This window comes from Ambystoma mexicanum, chromosome 8 (genome assembly GCF_040938575.1).
Source record: "Ambystoma mexicanum isolate Mex_15411 chromosome 8, UKY_AmexF1_1, whole genome shotgun sequence".
Taxonomy (NCBI): domain Eukaryota; kingdom Metazoa; phylum Chordata; class Amphibia; order Caudata; family Ambystomatidae; genus Ambystoma; species Ambystoma mexicanum.
This window is the reverse complement of record NC_090929.1, coordinates 438,608,700-438,631,292: the sequence shown is the minus strand read 5'-3', so window position 1 is coordinate 438,631,292 and position 22,593 is coordinate 438,608,700. Positions and strand designations below refer to the sequence as shown.

Genomic DNA, 22,593 nt, shown 5'->3' with positions numbered 1-22,593 from the left:
TGCGGCAAAGCAAATTGAGCTGCTAAGTATGTTTGCCATTTTTCCTCTGGGGCCGCGTTCAAAAGTTCTGATGTTTTTGTTAAGTTCGAAGATTTAATTAGTGCCCAAAAATCTGATTATTCTTTTGTGCTTAGACATCTCAACATGTTTTCAGCATCTTTTTGATATAGGAGCAATCTATGGTGTTTTAACCATTTCTCCCATGCTTCATGTGTGTTCATTTGTTTTCTTCCATTTTTGAACTATTTTCCTTTTTTCCACCACCAATTTGTCGTAGACATGGTTCGTACCCTTCTGCTTATTTGGGTGGTTTATAACCGGTCTTCTATAAGGAGTTAGTAATGGTAAGTAATTTGGTCGCACTACGGGATCTTGTTTGTCATTGGGATCTGGGAGATCATATTTCGCCGTTAGCTTTAGGACGACTTCTTCCGTTAGGCGGACCCTAGATTGCTGGTTGTTTAGCTCAACGTTAAACTTATACGACTCTTTCTGTGGTTGGAGACCTTGCCATGTGCAGATCAAGAGATTATGGTCACTGTAAATTGTTCTTTGGACTTTGTATTCTAGGATCTTGGGAAGGAGGCTGCTGGTTATATATATGTAATCTAGGTTAGCGCTAGAGTTTAGATGTTCCCATGTTGGAATATTCATTTGTTTTGGGAACAATGCTGCAATGTTGTGCAGGTTTCTTGGTTTTGCCATTGCCCACAATGCCTTTCCTCGTTCAACTGTCGGACCTTGCGGCCCAGAAGTCTTTTTATCCTTATTTAGTTTGTTACAGTTTGCGTTCAAGTCTCCACACACTGTTACATCCACGTTATATCCAGTGTATATCCAGTCTAGCGTTTCCCCTATGCTATTACAATAGGATTTAGTTGTTATTCGTTGGGGGTTCCAATAGGTGTTTATTATAATCAGTTGCTTGGTGAACATCTTCTTCGGTAGTTTCATTTGGTGGCTCTATGATGGTAAAATGACCAGCATCTCGGACGTTTTCTTTAACTTCGTCGGTTCTGTTATTCCTGAGCCCATTTTTATTGCTGTCAGGAGACCCGCCGCCAGGCGCCCCAAGAGCCCTTTCTTCCTGGAGATATTTCAACTGCAAACCCGTCTAAAGCTGGTTTATCTTTGAGCCATGTCTCTTGGAGACATAGGATATCGAATTGACCTAAATCGACGTCTCCCGGTATGGTCAAGTGGCTGTGACCCCGTATATTCCACAACCCCAAAGCATATCTCTTGATGCTTCTTTCGTCCAGAACAATGGTTGGTCCTTTGCTAGTTGATTGCGGGGTCTCATTTGATTGCTATTTCTCTGCTTTAGGGTTCAAAGTTGATTTCAACCTTGCCCATGGTCCTTTCACTGATATCGTATCTTTTGCTGTCGCTGGGTTTGTATTTGTATTTTTGTATTTAGTTTATTTGTAAAGCGCAGCCAGGCCCTGGGGCATATGGGCGCATAAGGTAGAGGAGCTGGTTACAGAGTTAAACAGAGTTACGTTACAGATACAGGAAAGATACAGTTACATAAATATGCCATCAGAACAATGCAATTGACCAAGTTCCAAATAGTTACATGTAGGAACTGACATAATAAACAAGTGCATGCGCAGAAGATAAGCTGTCAGGAGTCCGTGTTATGGAGCCAACATTTCGTACTATGTTTGAACCGGTTGAATGACGGTTCTGCGCGTAGATGTGAGGGGATAGTATTCCATAGTTTGGATGCTTGTACCGGGAAGCTAACTCCACCAGAGTTGAGGAGTTTAAATCTCGGTATGGTCAAGGTGTTAGTTTGGGCGACTCTAAGAGGTCTCGAGGCGGAATGTGGTGTGAAGTGGTTAGTAAGGTATGCTGGAGCAAGGTTAGCCCTGACTTTGTGTGTGAGGGCAAGTGTTTTCAGGGATATTCTGTGCTTGACAGGTAGCCAGTGTAGGTTACGTCTGGTCTCAGATATGTGTGCTTTTTTGGGGATGTTTAGGGCAGCTCTGATTGCATTGTTTTGGATTACTTGTAGTTTATTAATATTTCTTTGGCTGGTGCCCAAGTAGAGGGCGTTACAGTAGTCTATTTTGGAGAGGACTAGAGCTCTCGCTAGAGTGATACAGTTGGGTGCGGAGATGAATGGTCTGCATGCAGTGATAAGCTTGCAAGTGTAAGCAGCTGATGATGCTACTGCGTTGGTTTGTTTAGAGAGAGATAAGGTAGCATCAATGTATATACCAAGGGTTTTAGTGTTATTAGAGACTGAGATGAGATTGCCATCTATGGTAAATACTTTGAATGAGGGGTTGAGATTTTTGAGTTTGGCATGTGTGCCCAGGATAATCAGCTCGGTTTTGTCGTCATTGAGACATAAGCCATGGTGTGCCATCCATGCTTGTATAACAGAGTAGATTTCATTAAGGGTCGTACTGTCTATTTCGTAGTCACCTGTGATAGGAAAGAGTATCTGGGTGTCGTCCGCGTAGTTGGTGTACGTGACATCCAGATAGTCTAAGATATCGAAGAGGGGTTTCGTGTATATGTTATAAAGTGTCGGGGACACGCATGAGCCTTGCGGTACACCACAAGGTACAGGGGCCGGCGTTTCTTCTTCTCTCAGTTGATTGATCACGTGATGTTGGATTTTGGCTATGTCGACGGTGCCTGTGAGCAGTTTCAGGTCTTGCGCGTGAGATATTATCGCATGGTGTTATCTTCTGACTTTCGCCCTTTGGCTGTAGGTTGTTCTTATTTTTCTCGTGACGTGACCATTGATGCCGAAGGTTTGAGTAATATCGGTGGGAATGCCCACTCTCTCGGTCTTATTTCTTTTCATTCTGCCATTTAACTATCCGATTATCTCGATAGGCCTCTTCCGTTCTAGATATAAATCGGTACTTCCGGTCATCCTTGCCTTTTGAATAAGGCGTTTTGGTCACCTTTGGACTATCAAGTTTTATTTCCGTCAATAGAAATCCGGATTGTTCCATTTCTGTCGCTGCGTTAGCGTCTATTTGCTGGGTCTCCCTCACTTTGACGTGAACATATGCTTTTGCGATCATTCCTCTGTGGTACGGTTCAACTAGAGTGATATCTCCGGTTTTAATGTTTTTCAATGTGCTCATCTTACTCATTATTTTTAAGATTGTTTTCCTATTCAAAATCATGTAACCTGGTATTTTTTTTGATTGCTCCACTTTAAAAATGCGCTCTTCATCTTCTGATTTTGTATTTTTACTTCGGTGCGTGTGGGCTCTTTTTGAGTCGCTAGCCTGGTCTGCCGTTTCGTGCGAGCTTGAGGTTTTCTCGTTTTCTTTGCTATCAGAGTCACTTCTCTGTCTCCTCTTTGTTTTTTTAGCACTATTTTCTATTTGCTCTTGCGACTCCGTTATCATCCCTTGTTCCGTTACTTTTGGAACTTTTACCGGTTCTTTCGTGCTTGTCCCGCTCTTATCTGATTTACTTGATTTTTTTTTCAGGGTCCGTAGTCAGCTTTTCTTGGTCTTGGTTAATAGTGCTTGTTTCCCATTGTTGGGAGAGGTTCATTAAATTCGTGTCTTTCAAGAAATCTTCTACGGATCTTGATGAGCTTGTCGTCTCCTCTTTATTTTTTGGTTGTATCGTGCTTTCTTGCTTTTCTTTGGTTTTGTATGAGTTCTTCCCATTTGACCTGTTCGAATCCTGTTGACTACCCTTTTCCTCTCGCGTCAGGTTTAGTGTCTGGTCTCTGTTAGTTAGTTTTAGCGTCACAGTGGTTCCTGATGTTGGTTGCTTTGGGAGGCCTGATTTGATTGGGTATAAATAGTTCCGCCATGGTGAAATGACTCTTTTCTTTTGTCTCTATCCGTGCATCCGGGATTTCCACAATTTCAATGTGCTGGATCCTGACCTGATTGGATTTAGATGTTACGATTTGTTTTTCCTTCCCTGTTTGTATACACTCTAATTGTTTTTTCAGAACTTTGACTTCTTTTTCCCAGCCTTTTTGTTGGTAAATATTTCTTTCTTCTAGTGCGGTAATGTAGGCTTCAATGTGAATCAGTTTTGTGGACAGTGTTGCCAAAATTGAAGTGTTGTCATGTACTCCGTCTTTTATTGCCTCGTACAATTTGCGGAAAGGGTTTAAGGCAATTGTAATGGCTGACATGATATTTAGCATATCCGTTTTTTTGCTTGGCGAGTCCTTTTGGGTTGTTGTTGATATTTCGCTTAGTCTTCTGTTTTTAGGTGATTGGGTTGTACTTCCTTGGATTCCCGGCATACCGGTCGCTTCAATGATCGAAATTTCACTGGACCTGATTCCCTGTTGGTCCCCTTCTATCGTGGTCCATATTGATTAACCTTTGTATCCTTCTCTGTGGTGTTTCATGTACTGATGATTCTTTGATTTCTCTGGGGTACTTGGTTTGAGACCTGTGTTAAGATGAATTTTTGACCAGTCAAGACGAGAGTCACTGAGTCTTGAATCGTTAGTTCGGACCGGCTGTTTCAGGTTAGGCATTCCCTCTTTTGATGTTTGTTCTTGAGGGTTTGGTACCTCATCTTGCGTCTTAGGCATTCCCTCTACTTGACCCTCTACTTGGCCCTGCTTCTGTATTTGCTGGACCACTTCCTGTGTCAGTGGATTTGCTTGTCCTTGGTTGGTCAGGCCTTGTTGATCTTTCATCCGCACATTTGTCTGAGTTTTCTCTTTTTGCAGTCGGATTGCCAAAGCTGCATTTCTTGACTGGGGAGGCTTCCTGCAATGCTTCCAACATTTCAGCATCGGAAAGTTCATTGTCTGAGTCTAGTTTTCTTTTCTGATGATTTAAGAAAAATGCTTTCAGAGTACCCGATATCAGGGGGTTTGGCAATCCTTTTGATTGTGTCACAATTCTTTTCTGTGGTTTCTGGGATCGATTTGGTGCTCCTGGTCTTCCTTTGACCAGTTTAAAGTCTACGTGTTCTTGTTTGTTCTGTTTTGTTTTTAGAAGTCCTTCCACGCACAGAATAACGTAGTAGAAAGGGGAGAGAGACTCCTGCAGACTCAACTCTCCTCCCCTAACCATATATTTGAAATGCCCAGAACGGGTTTGAAAGGTTGACTGCCACTCACCCCTGGAAGTATTCTTACCAAATTGTACGCTCCTTTGAGATGGAGTTGAGTGTAGATCTTTGCATGCAGGATGATGAGTTCTTGAACTATGGATAATGGGTACAGGTTCTTCACGGTGATGGCATTAAGCTGTTAATAATCGAAGTTCATTTTCATCTTTTTTGGGAATCAAAAACCAATGTAGCCAATGCCTGTGGCGTAGATTTTCTGATAAATCCTTTGGCAAAGTTTACGTCAATATATTTCTTCAAAACAAGATTTTCTTTTTGTGTAAATGCGTACATTCTCCCATATGATATTTGGGCTCCTGGAATCAAGTCGATATAGCAATCATATGGTAGATGAGGGGGCTAAAGTCTCTGCTTCTTTGGTGTTGCATAAGTCTTGATAATCATGGTACCATGAAGGGAGTTTCTCTAATAGAGTCTCAGATTTTGGTTGTATGCCAGACTCTAATCCACCAACCCCCTCCTCACCTGAATCTGTTAAAATGTCTGAAGAATCGTCTGTAATAAAGTCCTTTCTTCGGAGTCTCCAGGAGTCACTGGGTTTATTCTTATGTTTCTTTCCTTTCTGTTTGGTGAGATGAGGGTTGGCTCCACCGGAGGCCACTTTGCCAGTAAGGCGATTTGCCTGGCAGCGGGGACCCCAGGGAGCCCACCCCAAACCAGGGAAAATCCTTGCCGAAAAACCCTGGCAGGTTGTTTGCAGTATGATCCGGGTGTGACTACGAAGTCCAGAATGCACTGCGGCGTGATGGAATTGCAGACATCAAATACTGGAACACCAGCAGCGAGGTAATCCGGATTATCCGCTGATATGGATCCTGAACTGGACCATATGGTCCATACGGAGTAGCAGTAGCCACAGACAGAAGAACTCCGAGGACGGAGCAGCAGAGGCGCGAGGCAGAAGGAAAGCACAAGCAAAATAAGCCACGCTGAGGGAAGCGCACGCAGAAGGAGCCGCGCTGGCGGGGAAAAGTTAGGCTGGGGTAGAACACAGGAGGAGGATAGCGGCCAAGGCGGAGAGAATAGTGAAAGTTAATGTCCACCTGGGAGCGGAGTGGAACGGAGCGTTGGAGAAACTCTTTCCGAAAACACTGGAAGTTGCAACGCGTCCGCGTTGGTTACTTCTGGGATTTTAAGATCTGAAAGACCGGAACATCAGGAAGACTAGAACGCGCATAGCGTTCCCAAGGAGAATTAGTCCTTTCTCCATTTCCACCTTGCCCATAGTTTCCATGGCCGGCGAGTCATGACATAGGGTGATGAGGGGGATGGGGGGGGTGGGAGGGGGTGGTATACTTGTCCTCACGGTATTGAGGCTGTGTGTGCACAATCACCTTTTGATTTGCATTCGAGACATGAGATGCGAACGTTGGTCCGCCAGGAGAAACAGTAACCACAAGAGTGATGGGTGGAAGGTTTTGAAAGCATCTGAACCTTTGGCATTGCTCTGGGGAACCTTCCAGACCACCGTTTTTAGCCCATCTCTGCCATTGCAAAAGGGGTTCAGCCATATGCAAAGTCAGGTACTGCCACCAATGGTAGCAGCCCAGCCCAAACTACTAGGCCAGGTCCCCTCTGCACGGAAACACAAGCAACCCCAGACATGTTTCAGCCTTGTTGGGCCTCCTCAGTGAGGTGCAGCTTGGTTCCCTATAGCGTAGCGAGCAAGGGATCCGCGTCTGGGCATACCCTCTCTCATATAGGGAGACAAATTGTAACCACAAGTGATGGGTGGAAGGTTTTGAATTAATCTGAACTGCTGGCATTGCTCTCGGCAACCTTCCACACCATAGTTTTTTTAGCCCGTCTGCGCCATTACAAAAGGGGGTCCTACCCTTTTTGGATTGGGACCAATTCTGATTTGCATATGGTCTTTCCCCTTTTGTAATGGCTTGGCAGGTGAAGAACGATGGTCTGGAGGGTTGTCCAGAGCAATGCCAGAGGCTAAGATTAATTAAAAACCTTCCAGCCATCACCTATTTTGTTTTGCTTTGTCACCCTGCGTGGGACAGGTATGCTCAGACGTGGGTCCCGTGCCTGCTGGGCCTAGAGACCCAAGCTACTCCTCACTGATGAGGCCCAACAAGGCTAAAACATGTCTTTTGTTTTGCTCTGACAGGAAACATACTGTACGTACCTGACAATCAATCTGGGAACTGTGCGTCCTTAGTGTGGTGAAGTGATCACATTGACTTTGCCAAATGAACGTGGGTATAGTGTCGCCAGTTCCACAACAGCAGCTTTTTACAGTAAAAGCATATCCTCTGTCATGGAGCAATCCCTTTGGGATAAACCAACTAGAAATAAATACATGTACTATAATTCCCCTGTTGAATAAAACTAAAGCTCTGACTTGATCCATGGAATTAAATCTTGGACCCGGGAAGGGATGGCCCATATTGAAGACCCAGTCAGGTCACCTAGACCAGGAAGAAGGCTAAAAAACACATCTCTGAGCTAAACGATCCAAACCATGTTAACAAATCAACAAGAAAGGGACTGCACCTGCCATAATCTCTTTCCCAACAGAGAAAAACCCGGACCGAGCTAGCAAAACTCAATTACTGATTTGGCCGACGGAAGATAATGGGGAAGGTGGAGGCAGCTCATGGAAGTGTTTTACACCCCTAAATGGGGCATTCTTGGGGAACACACACAACTCCCCCATTTGTTATCCAGAGTGGCAGCAGGAACCCAGTCCTCACCCATATAATGAATGGACACACAGAGTTTCCCAATTGCTTCCCACTCTACCCCGGAACACTGGGCAGGGGAGAACGTGCATACGAGCAGTGTACCAAACAAAGGAAACTTGTTTTTCAAACTGCCATCCCACAGGAGTCATTTTTATTTTTTATTTTTGTTGTTGCATATATAGTTTACAAAAACCTTACACAACATGATTCATTAGAAAAAAGACATAACAAGAAAACATGACATAGTTACATTAAAACAAGATCAATATTCCCATAAAAGTATAAAAAAAGACAATGCATAAATCACATATCAATTCAACATAAACAGAGTACATACATAGACAAAATTCATCTTTCTAAAATAAAAACCTAGCCTTTAACACAGTCTCTTCAACAAACTTGGTTCAAATTATAATGCCCAATTCTAGGTTTTTCTTATCCAGCTCAGAACTAAGAAAAGTAAGAAAGAGATTCAGAGCTAGAAACACCGAAACACTAGTGCCCCACATACAACAACGCCAAAACAGGTTACTAGACACTTCTGAGGTGTCAGGGATCTTGTCCCTGAAGGACTTGGTACTTTCCTCATCAGAATACGTGCAGACAACCAAATGCTTCAGGGTCTCTCGAGAATCAATAACTCCACAGAACCTGCAATTACTCTCAGATGCGTTCAGAACACCCGTAGTGTGCGCGTTACTCCAGTGTCTAATCTTCTCATAAACAGGCAATTGATTTAACCTAAAAAGCAAGTGATTCATGCATATGTTGAAACAGGGAAACTGCTGGAGATACAACGGTAGACATTCCCTTGCATGGAATATTCCTCATAGCTGACATAGGTTGAAATGCGATCCACTGTCTCGGACCAGTCAAACCTAAACAAGATCTTTTTAATGTGCCCCGGTCTTAATACCAGATCTTCGTGGGAACCATTGATACAAGCCAGTACTGCAATCATCCGATCTCTAAACTCTCCAATGGACGGAACAGTACCGTCGAGCATAGCAGAATTCAGATTCTAGTATAGGGAATTCTTCGAAAGAAAGAAAGCTGTCTCCAGATGTACTTGGCCTTCAATGACACTGGACACAGCTCGTGTCTAATGATAGTATTAGGAATAGCCATCGAAAGGCCAAGAACGTCCTTCCAAATCCTTCCCTGGAGAATGTTTAGGATGTCACCCATATTGTGGGAGCAGAGGTCAAGTCAGTACACAATGATGGATTCAAATTTGGCCAGATAATAACGCCTCAAGGGCAGCAAAGAAAATGTACTGACCTTCTGCTTTAAAAAATTCATTTGAGCAGGAAGTTTTTTTAGTTTTATCAGCCAAAATGGTTTTCCAATATTCAACACTGACACTATTCGCCAAATAGCCTAAATAAATGACAGTCTTGACCTGCTCCACAGGAGTAATGCTTAATATATACCCTGAGCTCTTTGACACTGGAGGGACACCAAAATGAAATTAAGAGAATGAAAATGCCCCAGCCTGGGACAAGGGAACAAACCAGCGTCTCCTTTCCTGCCTGCAACAAACAAAGACTGAAGTGGGATCCAAAATGGCCCCTCCCTATTTAAAGACTTCTCCCATTAACTCAGGACTCAAAGCATTCCTGCTATAGAGCATGTCCAGAGCAGGCATGTGACCCCTTGGCCAATCAGCAGGAAACTGGTCAGTCCGAGCACAATACAAGGGCCATTTCACATGACAAGGGTGGATTGGTGTTTTGTGTTACAGAGAAGGTGAGCTGTGTTAAAGCAGAAGAGTTCTGGAGCAGAGAGGACGGTTGCTAGGCTGGCTGTAAGACCTAGAGTGGAAGACCAGATTGGGAGACCTAGAGTGGAGAGTAAGACTGTTAATCTGGCTCTAAGACCTAGAGTGGAAGAATGGGTTGCAAGAGCTAGAGAGGAGGTGAAGACGAAGGCTCTCAACAGTGAGAAAACTGAAGAGGAGGACAGAGAAGGTGAAGATGAATGAAAAGGCAGACCAAGAAAATAGCAGAGCTCTTGAAAAGTGAGTGTGACGCTACATCCCTAGGTGCAGAGTAGTGCACTATATAATCCCTGTTTGAGCAGGGCCCTGTATCCCTGTTAAAAAGACAGAGAAAGTGATGAGGAGGATGTGAAGAAAATAAAAGGTACTCTGCTACTAACCTAGGACGGAAGAGCATAGTGTCCATGTGGCGTGTAGGGGGAACTCTATAAAAAATAAGGCAACCACCCTGACACCTTATATAAAAAGGCATGAACCTGAATATCATTGTAGCAACATTTGTTATAACTTGTACTTGTGACTTTAGCCAAGGAATACCTAAAATGATTTGGTAGTGAGTGGCCGCTATGATATTGAATGTTGTGGACGCTTTGTTCCTTAGCTCAGGGCATGGTTAAGGAGGAAGACCGTTGTGTGATGATAGGGCCAGATGACAACAGAGAGACATCCACAGAAAGGAAAGTTTCACCCCTGGAATTATGGAATGTAGGGAAACCCCGGTATTACGCAAATTGACCTTTATATTATTGTAGTTATTTTATATATGTATTGGGTTGGTTTTGGATTATAAATAATATAAGGGGATTGGGATGCAGAGGGTTTTGGATTAAGTGGAGAGGTTGCGGGGGGGGTTTCACCCGCATATATTTACTAATTGACCTTCTAAATTAGGTCAATTCTCCCAAGGTCAATTGTGAAAAGGTCAATTAGTATACAACCGAAATCCCACAGTTTAACTCCTGATCTATTTAATTACCCATGGCTCAACATTCTATTCGAACTTGGGCAGGGGATGAAACCAATTTGGTTGCTTGGATCCTGGGCTGAATCTACTGATGCAAGCTCACGTTCCAAGCAGCCAGGTGGCTGCTACCCCTACCCCGCCATTTTTCTCCCACCCTCCTGTCATTTCCCATACCTCCCACCTCCCAGCCCCACTTACCTTATTACTTCAGCAGGAGTGGCTACCACCAGGTTGAGTGCATCTTTTAACTCTTCTTTTAACCCTTGATAAAAGATGGTAAGCTGGACATCTTCAGGCCATTCTGTCGTAATCATGAGACTTTGAAATTGAGTTATGGAGATCAACAGATATCTAGGTCTTTGCTTTAGGTCTAGTAGTTTGTTACAGCTTGATGCAAATATTAATGATCAAACATGGCGTGAAACACTTGAATAAACCCATTATAGTTATCTAACAGGGGATCCTCTCTATCTGGATGTAAAGATCCTCATGCTAATGCAGTATGTTCCATATTCATCAAGATAAAAGCAGCGTTGGCGGTATCACCGGTATATGATGTAGGTCGACTGCAGAAATGTATTTTACATTGACTCATGCAGGGATCAAAATAAGGATTTCGTAATCGGGAGTTAAAAGCAGCTCCTGGGTATTGGATTTCCCTCAGAGGGAGCTACTGCTGGGTAACAAGGAGCTAGCGCACAGCGAATTGTATTTCTGACTTCGATGTGATATGCCTACTGTAACCTTCTGTCCATTATCGATGGTTCACAATTTTTTTAAATGTCCTATACATGTGTCCCACACGCTCGGAATTAACTTCACATATATATGTATGTATGACACCACTTGGCATGGTGAGTCAAAAATAGGTCTGGTAGCTGTTGGTGTCAACCTAACCAAGGTCTCCAAGTATAGAAGCAGGAGCTAAACCGCTCCCGGCACCTTCCAATTTCAATCCCTGGTCATGAATGCCCAATGTATTTTGGGATTCCCGCCATATCTACAATGCAAGTAGGGCAATGGGCAAGGCACTCTGGTATTCATGGGGGCCAAATTATATGGGGTCGGTAATGTAGCAGGGGTGAGGAGAGGAGGTCCCAGCAGCAGAAGTGGCAGCGCCCCCACCAATTCCAGATCCTACCTACCATGGATTTCCCTCTAACCAACTCCACATGGTTTGCTCTTCCAATTCAGCCTGAAGAGAGGGAAATATTGATACAAGACTGCCTTCTCCTATCGAACCATGGTTACTTCATTCTGTCATTTTTGTGCATCTGAAGACATATCTTTAATTATAATCTCGATTGTTCAGGGGGACAATAAAGGTCATGGATATCAGGCCTTGCCTTTGTGAATCGAAGAATCCCCAGAAACACTGGTTGAATACACACCCCAATCCGTTATCCACAGGATACCACTGCCATCGGTAATACAAACAGAGGGGGTCCTGTGGACATCAGACAAAGGCACAGTGTGATGCCTCTGAAATGAAGGACCTCCCTTGCAAAGGAATAGTGGTACCAGGAATGTGAGAAAGCCAACAAAAGTGTAATAGAAGTGCTCCCAATCCCACAACTCCAGAACTTTACAAGAATTCTGCGTACCAAATAGGGTTCTTGGTCAGAACCATGTTGCATGACAGAAGGTCCTTAAAAGATCAAATGAAGGGAATGAGGGAGGATGCAGATTCTTCTGCCCTTGAAAAGTCAAAATTAACTTCTGGTTGTCTTCACCAGATGAGGCTTTAGTTATTGTCTCCATTCAGCCTGGTTGCTCTACAGGCTCGGTTTCTTCTTCGCTCCAGAGAACGGTAGCGATATCCCCATTTCAATGCTGGGATAATTCGAGAGGCTTTATCTGTGGTGTGAGAATTGCAAACTAAAAATCATGAGTTTTCCCTTGGGCCCTTTTACCTCGTAGGAGGTTTGTGAGATACTCACTAAAGGCACACCCTCCGTAGTGTTGTGTGAACCGACTGTTCTTTATATGCCACTTTCTATGTAAAAATGGAACCACGCCAGCAGGCTAGCACTGCGGTGTAGATTTCCAAAAACTGGGTGCAGAGGATTCCGTTGAACATGATGAGTATATCTGCAGCAGAATCTTTGTTGATTGCCAAGACTTCTTTTGTAGTGTTGTCAAGCCGGAAGGAAAAAAATAAGCTGAATTCCCCTTTAAAACAAGCGGACTCCTGTCCAAATTAGCTGACAAAACAAGCGCACATCTAAAACGGTCTTGAGAAGTCTAAAAAATAAGAAACATGACACAATAACGCAACCATACACCTATAGACCACAGACAAATAGTATGTTACAACAAAAAGCATTTTTTTAAATAGCATTTTATTTTTTATCAGCTAGTGTCTCTTAATTTCGTGTCTTGTATGTATGGGACTTATCAAAAAAGTTAAGGCTACCTGTAAACCAAATGATCCCTCAGGTAAACAATGTAATCATATATTTTTTTTAATGGATCTTGGTATAGAAGCTGGATTAACACACTCTACAACACAAATGCTTACAAAAAATATATATTTAATTTCACTATATCATTATCAACATAAGAATCAAAAATTATACGGATGCTGTACAAAATGAATCTTAGCTAAAACATCTACTATTTACCACCTTTCATACCCACTCGTACCTACAGACATACAATCTTTCACCAAAGTATATGATGCACAAGAAAAATAACACAAAATAAAGTCTCTCTTGTCACCCTACATATAATATGATGTTCTTTGTTTTGCACCCTTATTCCTTCATGGTATGCATTTAAGTCCAATGGTATTTTCTCTGCCTACATAGGTTTCTTAATTATCCTAGTTGTATCCTTGACATAAGTTGGCATTGCCCGTACGAAGGTTTTTAATAAATATTCACTGTAGATGGACAATGGCTGAAGGAGTGAATCGATAGCTGATACGATCGGTCGACCGGGAGGTGATTCAAGATTTTTATGCAACTTGGGCAGTATATAAAATGCCCCCATTTTCAGAAAACCTTGGATAGAAAAACATTTTCCTCCTTGCTCAACCAGTTCTCTTTTACTGCATGCTTCAAGAGATTCATGATCACTTCCTGCAGTCTCGCTGTTGGATCATGTTCCAATCTTTTGTAGGCCTCACTGTCAGCAAGCAATCGCATGCATTCCTCTTCATATTTTTCAGTGTCCATAACTACAATAGTGCGAGTCTTCATAATCCTTTTTGGTTGTTTTGCATAAATTGAATATGCTGTGGAAAAGAAATGAGGCTGGGTTAAAAAATGTGTGTTTATATGTTTGTTGTAGGTAAAATTGAACTGTGAATGTGTTGAAGACATCTTCCACCAATATTCATCACGAGTGTGAAGAGACGGTCACTCTTGTTTGTTTGTTTTTTTGTCCTGAAGAAGGTCAAGAATATTGTGGGTCTTATTTGTTGGCCTGGAATTGACCGAAACATATGTAGACAGTCTATGAGAAAATACCATTGGACTTAAATGCATACCACAAAGGAATAAGAGTGCAAAAACAAAGAACATTACATTATATATAGGGTGACAGGAGAGACTTTATTTTGTGTTGTTTTTCTTGTGCATCATATACTTTGGTGAAAGATTGTATGTCTGTAGGTAAAAGTGGGTGTGAAAGGTGGTAAATAGTAGATGTTTTAGCTAAGATTGATTTTGTACAGTATCCATATAATTTTTGATTCTGATGTTGATAATGATATAAATAGTGAAATTAAATGTATATTTTTGGTAAGCGTTTGTGTTGTAGAGTGTGTTAATCCAGCTTCTATACCAAGATCCATGTTTTTGAATATGATTGTATGGGACTTATTAAAGCACATTGTTGGCTTTTCCGCTCCGTCACCCAAGTGGCCCGTGATTAGTTCCTCTCCACTGGTTCTTGGGTTCCATCTTCCCTCTAGTCGTTGGCATACCTACTAGGTATTCCCATGTCATGTGTGACACTGTGAGCCAGTCTGAGCATTTCCTGTTGAATTCTGGGACTGCTATTATTGATATTCCTTAAGTAGGGGCCAACAAGTACCAGCAATCAAGTGAAAATCCAGAACTAACTTGCGGTGTCACGCATGAAACGGGCCCACTTGGTAGCAATGCCCTTCTAAGTAGCTCCTCTGGCCCCTCACCCCTCTGGGCTTTAGCTCCCTGGTGGGTGGCTCTCCTCTGGTCCTGGGCTCCTTTATGGGTCACTGTCCTCGGGCCCTGGGCTGGTGTGCAGTCATAATGTCGACAGCAAAAAGTCGAATTACAAAAATGTCGAAAACAAATGGTCGAATATTTTTTTTCCGAATATGTCATTTTTTATTTTACATGTTTTTTTTGGCTTTCGTGCGTTAAAAAAAGGGTTTAAATAAAAAAAAGGGGGAATTGGGGAGCAACCCCCCCCATTTCAAACAGAAAATTAAAAAAAGACATTTGAAAAAAAAAATGTAGACCGTTTGTTTTTGACAATTTGACTTTCGACTTTTTCACATTCGACATTATCACTATAAACCCCCTGGGCTCCCTAGTTGGTCACTCTCCTCTGGTCTTTAGTGCATATAGTCCCTCATCCCTCTGCTCACTTGCTCCCTTGTAAGTTGCCCCTCTAATCCATCATATCTCTGTTGCTTGGCATGTGCTGCATGGTTGGCTTTGTCAGCTGCTAGTTGATGGTACATGTCTAACCTCATTTGCTATAATCCCATGTAAGGCTGATTGGTGCTACAGTTGTAGTTTCTATGAGGAGTCGGTGGGCTGTCAGAAGGTCGGTCCCAGGAAAAAGACAAACTGTGGACCCTACATTTTTCCTGTGGCATAGTGTCACATGATGTAGCAACACTTGGCCTAACATTACCCACTATGGCATGAGAAGGCATAAAAGCTGGAAAAAAAATGTTTGGATTAATATATGTAATTAAATGTGATTAACTGTGATGTTTCCAAAGTGAAAAAGGTTGGTCTCAGTTGGTATTAGGAGCAAGATACATAACCGTAACCATCTGAAAATCATTCCACATTCCACCCTACCCAACACATCATCTCCACAGAAATCCCCTGCTGAAACAGCACAGGTTACATAATGGATGAACACCACCCAAAGATATACATTTACATTAAAATGTTCTAAAAGCAGACAAACCCTCCAAAGGTCATCGGCACAACTCTCCACACACCTTGAAGACCAATCTGAAAGACATCACAATCACACAAACCATTTACGCTGCCATTCTGGGGAGTACAATAACCATTTCTCCAAGCAAGTCTTAAAATATATCAGAACTTGCACACTACCGAAAATCCTATCTTTTCAGATCATACACACATAAACATTGCAATATAGCACCCTTGCCATGCTCGTACGTTAGCCCCCTATCTCACCTCTTATATATCCTGAAACTCCAGGAAACTGTGAGCATGATTGACTGTGTGCTACACAGGGCTCAATAACATAGCATAACAAGGCATGCCAAAGAGTTTCAGTACAGTACAAGGGATTCAGTCACTTCTTCCAAGATGAGAGCCCCTTCCTATGAAATTGGGGAGGTGAGCCCGCTACCCAATATTCCGCCTACAGGTGGTGGTAAGCGGGACCTTACAGGGAGACTCTCCCCTCTTGGGGATAGGGACTCCCTTTCCAGTGAGGAACTCCCTAGTCATAATCTTCAAACATCCAGTACAACCCTATTGGTTGACAGACAACTAGAAGACTTCTCGGGAGGATGGCTCAGGGGCAAAATGCTCATCTTGGAAGCAAGACGACGTGGAGCAACACAGGTTCGATCCCGGGTATGCGCTTAGAAACCTCTGGATATGATATTAAGCACGTTATAGATAACTAATTATATGTTATTGTAATGTAACCACAGAATAAAAGTATCAGCCTGGTACTGTTAGAAGAGTAAGAACATAGGAGTGATAAAGAATACCTGTCTGTTAGTCACTGAGACGACGAAACCTAAAGAAGTTATGAAGAGTACAGTTTCAACACAAAGGAAGGACTATCTAGAAAAGCTGGGGAAGCCCCAACGTGGTGTAATAAAAGTGGGAGGGCCAACAGAACCATGAAGAGAGACCCAGTAGTTTCAAACTGGTTGGCAGAGGCAAGCTGTTAACGCAGGGAGAACGCCGGTTTGCACGTTGGCAAACAGCAGGAGAGACAAAGTGCCAGAAGTGCACAGTCTGGAACACAGACTAGAGAGAGGTTGTCCAGAGGCTGTTGGTCACTGAAGGGATGTTTGAATGGCACTAGAAAGGAGCCCAAACCCTGACGTCCCTGAAGTGAAGCATGCCGCGGACAGACCGGGATAGGTCTGTCAACCCGAAGAGAATCCCAGGAGGGAACAGAGCGCAAGAGGTTGTGGCCAGGAAGAAGAGTGTGAAGACCCCTTTGTTTGCCGATACCACAGACACACACCAAAGAGCGTTAAGCGAGAGAACAGACGAAAACCAAAAAGCCACCCTGACTGAAAACAAAACAGAAACGAGGAAGAGCGTGGACCCGGTGACGCAGACCCATTATACCAAAGGTAAGACCCACGGGTGACCCGGGGAAAGGGGCATGAAAGTTAAATGGGAATAGTCATACTTGTGTGTGGCGGAAAAAAAAGTGTAAAGATTGGATTAATCCCACTCATCCCAGTGAATGGCAAAATCATGGACTACTCATACTCACCCCAGTGAATGGTAGGATTATAAGAAGAGTGAAAATCACTCAGGGGCTCATCATACTCGTCGCAGTGAATGGCAAGATCACAGGAAGAGCACGAGTGAAACAAAGACTCACCCTACTTGTTTCAGTGAGAAGATAAATAACAGCAGGAAAGGTGGTTGTTCCGAGAACAGATTTGTTTGTCGTAAACAAAGAGAGGAGTGTTGTGAAGCAAAACATATATTCAGAGACTCAGTCAAGAATCAGAGGAAATCTAGAGAGGAATCTGAAGAGTCAAGGGAACCGGAATACTAAGGCTTGGAAAAGCCCCTTCAAAGAGCTGAATGACTTTTTGCAAGAGATAGCAAGAGACCATCTGAAGATCCCGTATTGAAGAGAACTTTGCTGAGAAGCAATCCAGCAGAAGGGAGGCATTCTCTTTTTTTGTTGTTGTGTAGTAATGGTTAAACCTAGTTTATTTTCAGACGAAGGACAGACTTTTGATTGTGGACTTCACCATTGACGACGAGCACCCTAGTTTAGTTGTTAAGCAGGGAAACCCTTAGGATAGGGAAAGTTAGGCATTTCCTTTATTATTTTCCATTATGTCTTTTGAAAATGGCACCTATTGGTCTGCCTCCTTCTTATCTACCACAATGCCCACAGGAAATTTCAGAGCTCTGATAGTTTACTTGCAAAATAGGCATGCCATATTAAAGCAACCATACAATATGTAAAACCTTGGAGAAACATGATGAGCCAGAAGAATATAGTTGTATCGTTATTTTCCAAATCTGAATAGAAAACGAAAAGTCACAGAATGCAAAATACGACAAGCCTGATACATCTCTTCTTTATCATCACTGTAGCAATGTCAATTAGATTACATTTGTCACAAAGTTCCAGCATGCAGTTATGCATTTGCCTATTCATGTAATGAAACCCTTTTTAGTTTGGGCTAAATCGCCACTTATAAACCAAAACTATTGCATTAGAGTACAAATAGGGAGAGATGGCATATGAGGAGGGACACAAAGGGAGCTGTGGCACATCAGAATAGCGTTCCTGATGAATTCTTGAATTCAGTAGTTCTTTTGAAAAATAAGAGTTGATCAAGCAGTCATGAAAGGTAAACATTAGAGAGCCTCTCCTCAGAGGTACAGTCTAGGTCTTCCACCATCACAAATGCCAGTTTTCTTGGCTGGTAAAGCCACCGTGTTTGAGCTAGCCATGAGAAAGCCAGTCCACGTGGAGCCAGTGTCTTCTAACAGATTGCTTCCTCCACAGATTCTTCATCTTTAACATTATATCTTTAGTGCCAGCTGTCATAGTAATTTTTTTCTCCATCAATGGGGGCAGCCCAGCTCTGCATCAGCTCTGCCCAACAACAGTCCTGATGTCGAGGCCAGTATATATGGAGCCTCTGCGCCCCATCAACTCCATTGCTTTTTTTCTGCACACTCAATACACTTCTGGCACACGCCACTAGATTTTTCTAGCTACTGCATCACGCCTAACCACTCCCAAACCCCTGGACTTTGAGTCCTGCTCTGATTGTAGGAGGCACATTTCCTTGCCAGACCCCCACAGCAAGTGTGTACTGCCTATGGGAGTATCATTACATGGAGGATTGATTTTTTCCTGTCAGTTCATGCACTCCACTCAGGGAAGTGTACCGTAAAACTTGCCACTTATTTTCACAAGGATGAAATGCACAAGCCTTCAAGTTCCAAGGTGTGAAGCCAAGTAAGGTGCCCGTTTAAGAACCGGGGCGTTCTCGGACCAAGAAGGACAAGAATAAGCAGCATAGGAAGGGGTCCAGGTCACCAAGTCACACTTACAGGCATGGCGACTCTTTGTTTTCCAGAAAACAGTAATCTGTTTCACTCCAGGGTTATCTTGGAGGAATACCCATCTTCAACACAGGTAAATAATCCCCACCAATTCCTCGAATCCGGTGGAGTAGTAGACATTCTGGCAACAGATGCTTGACGTTTTTGCCAAGGCCTAGCACTGTCTGCATTGGCCCCAGCGACAACTGCAGTGCCCACCGCGCTTTGTGAAGCTGGCAGAAGAACCTCCTTAGGCGGCAACCAAATGTCTCCTGGCTCAGTTGTGGCTCCACTGATGACCACTGGGGCCGTCCAGGTGCCCCACACCTGCTACTTCCCTTTCGGTGCTGTGTCCTTATTGGAAAACACTCCTCTTTCAAGGGGACAATGCCTCTCAAATATTATCAAAATTTTGGATGAGGAAGCGGATGTCCTCTCTAGTGGTCTGGAACCACATTATTCCGATGATTCTGTGGATTTATGTAAGGAATTCTACGGGAAAGAGGAAGATCTTCTGGACAAGGCCTCCACTAGGGGAGTGGTTTGGATACTTCTCTTGAGCTGAATATTCTTCCAGCTCTTTTGACTAGGAAGCCCCACTGTTCTTTTCAGAGGACCATTGCCAAGATTGTGAAAACTTAGTTTGTCCACTACTACTAAGCCTTGATTCCAGTATGACCTGGCTGACGTCTTTTGGAGACCCTTCAGCCATTTAATCCAGCAGTGGCCACACCTGTTTTGGTGGTTTGGAAGAAAGCTGTGTCGGTCCCTTTGGTTGTTCAGGACCTTGTTAAGAAGCATATTCTGCCCCCCTCGGATCCCAGTTTACTGTCAACCCATGCCTCACCGGGGAGCTTGGTGGTGCGGGCAGCTTTGCAGGGCTGAAAACCACATCCTCCCCAACTGTCACTCGACGGAGACCAAGAAGTGTGATGTTATGCGCCGCAAGGTCTTTGCATTCAAGAGCTTTGCATTGGGGACAGTCAGTACCACATGTGCATTGGCGAAATACACTCATGGTCTGCGGAGTGTGATCTCTGGGCAGCTGAAAATATGAGTACTGAGGAGACTGAGGTTTTTAACTCTCTTGTTGGTGATTGCAAAGTGGTTGAATGCCAGATTTTACACTCTGACCTGGGCACTGCCGACAGTGTGGCAGGTGTGATGGGCAGGAGGTTTCTTCTACGCCAGCACTCCTGGAAGAGTACCTCCGAATTTGCTCTCGACGTCCAGTCCAAACTCCTGCATAAGCCGTTTGATGGGAACAACCTGTTACAGAAGTGTCAGGTCTCCGGGGCACAGCTAAGTACTTGGGTATCACCATCAAGCCGCCTTCAGCCTCGGCGCAGAAGCATCCTTTCAGGCCCTTCTCTACTTTCACCAATTCTGGCAGAAGCCAGGCAGCCTCCGTCAAGCAGCCACACTGTCGGTACCTTTGCGGCCTCTGCAGTCCCAGCAGCGGCACCCAGTAGTAGGCCACCATGAATTGAAGTTCATCCTTGGGGGAGAGGTTGTCTCTGTTCTTCAAAGAGTGGTGTTGTGCCACCTCTGACACTTCGGCCGTAACAGATAGTACAGCAGGGTTATTGCCTCCCATTTCTTCTGCCCCCTACTGATCCCCCTCCTTCCTCAACTATGGACCTTCTAATGGAGCAAGCCTGTCTGCTTCTGAGACAGGGCACAATCAAGGTGGCGCCTTGCTCGCATTCGATGGTGGGAGTTGTAATCTTTATTTGCTGTTGCCGAAAAAAGATGCAGCGCTTTCTTCCAATTGTGGATCTAAGGCTCTTGAACTTGAACCTGCAAAAGAAGAGGTTCAAGATGGTTACCCTGGCTAAAATCTTCCAAGTCCTCAAGCTGCAGGCCTGGTTGGTGTCCCTGGATCGCCAGGATGCTTGCTTCAATGTGCTGATCTATCACAAGAACAGTGAGTTCCTGTGATTCATGATCAGTGATGCCCGATCAGCGATGCAAACTATCAGTTCTGAGTCTTGCTTTTTTCGATATTTCATCAGCACCCAGGACCTTCAACAAACTGTTGGTGGTGGTTCTAGTTCATCTCAGGAGGGAAAGTGTTCATGTCTTCCCCCACATTAATGGTTGGCTCATTCGGGCCCGTATCTTGGACCTGGTGTCAGAAACCTGTACCGCACATACAGTCTATGGCAGAGTTTTAGCTCCTCCCCGAACCGCAAGAAGGGCCATGTATGGCCATCCCACTCCCTCCGATTCATAAGAGCGGTCTTGAAAACCCTCCTGGGCAGGGCTTTCCCTCTCAAGAATTGGGTGGCAAACATCATTATGATGGTACATGTTTTCTGTGCACAGATGATCCCAGCAAGCAGCCTTTTTCTCTTGTGTACCTCAAGGATTACTGCATTCTGGTGAGGCCAGAGACCCGGTTTTGCATGAAGTTACTTCAGTCGCTGCTCCAATGTCTGGTTTCAGTTCTGGGGTTACAGGTCAGACCTTCTGCAGGTCTTGGAACTTGTGTCTTGAGGTCTTTTGTGGTGGTCCCTCTGGAACAACTTACTGAGTGGGGTGTCGGTCCCGTAGCCCTGGCTCAAACTTACTTTAGTGACAGACACATAATTCAAGGGCTGAGGTGCTCACCTGCTGCATCTTGTGGTGAGCAGACAGGTCTCAACAGAAGCTCTAGAGCACATTGGTTTCATGTAGCTACAGACAATCATGCTGGGCCTGAATGACTTCTTCCCCTAAGTGCTGGGCAAGATTGTTCTGGCCCTGCAGACTACACAGTGGCCATGCACTACCTCAACAAATTGGGTGGTGTGGAGTTGTTTCCTCTCTGCAGAGAAGCAACTTGACTGTGGTTCTGGGCTCTGAAGAACAACTTGTCTCCATCCAAGCCTCAGTAGCCTGAACCATCCTACTTGCCTACTGAGAGGTTAACACACAGGAATGGGACTCGTTGGACAACATCCTGGGTGTGCTTCTTTTCACTCGAAGTCCGGCCTCCAAGTCCATTTATGCTTGCAGAAGGTGTAAGTTCTAGACTTGCCGGGCTAGACAGCTGGACCCTTGCATCTGTCCTGCTTCTTCTGTAATAAATGTTATGCTTTTCTTGGCCCAAACAGCCTGCAGATTGGCATTGTGAAGGGGGGCCTAGCTGCCTTTTCAGTCTGTAAAAGGACCCATGAGCAAGCCCCTTTTTCACAGTCCCTAGTGTTATGCAGTTTTTGCGGGGCTTGTGAAACCATTTCCCTCAAGCCAGTTTGTTGTTCCTGGATGGGATTTGAACTGACTTTCCTTATGGGAGCTCCGTTTGAGCCTCTGCATTCATGTTCATTAAGGTTACTCACCACTTAAGTGATTTTCCTGCTGGCTATCCCTTTCCGGAAGATGGGAGAGTGAGATACAGGTGTTGTTGGTTAAACCTCTCTTCTTGGTGTTTTTCAATGATGGGAATTTGAGAGTGAGGCCTTTCAGCAGAATGCTATGTGGGACTTTCACCTCTCTCGTAGAAGACCAATTTTCCTTTCTTTTTCACCTCCACCTCACCCTTCTAGGACAGAGGAAGGATTACATTGGCTGGGCCCAGTGTGTGTCCTCCGCTACTAC

At 44.0% G+C, this 22,593-nt stretch overlaps 1 protein-coding gene across 2 annotated transcripts in view; it reads left to right on the top strand.

The window, feature by feature from the left end:
* UBE4B (ubiquitination factor E4B) overlaps window positions 1-22,593 on the top strand; it is a 2,401,822-nt gene that overhangs the window by 998,849 nt on the left and 1,380,380 nt on the right. The gene's annotated exons all lie outside the window — the stretch shown is intronic.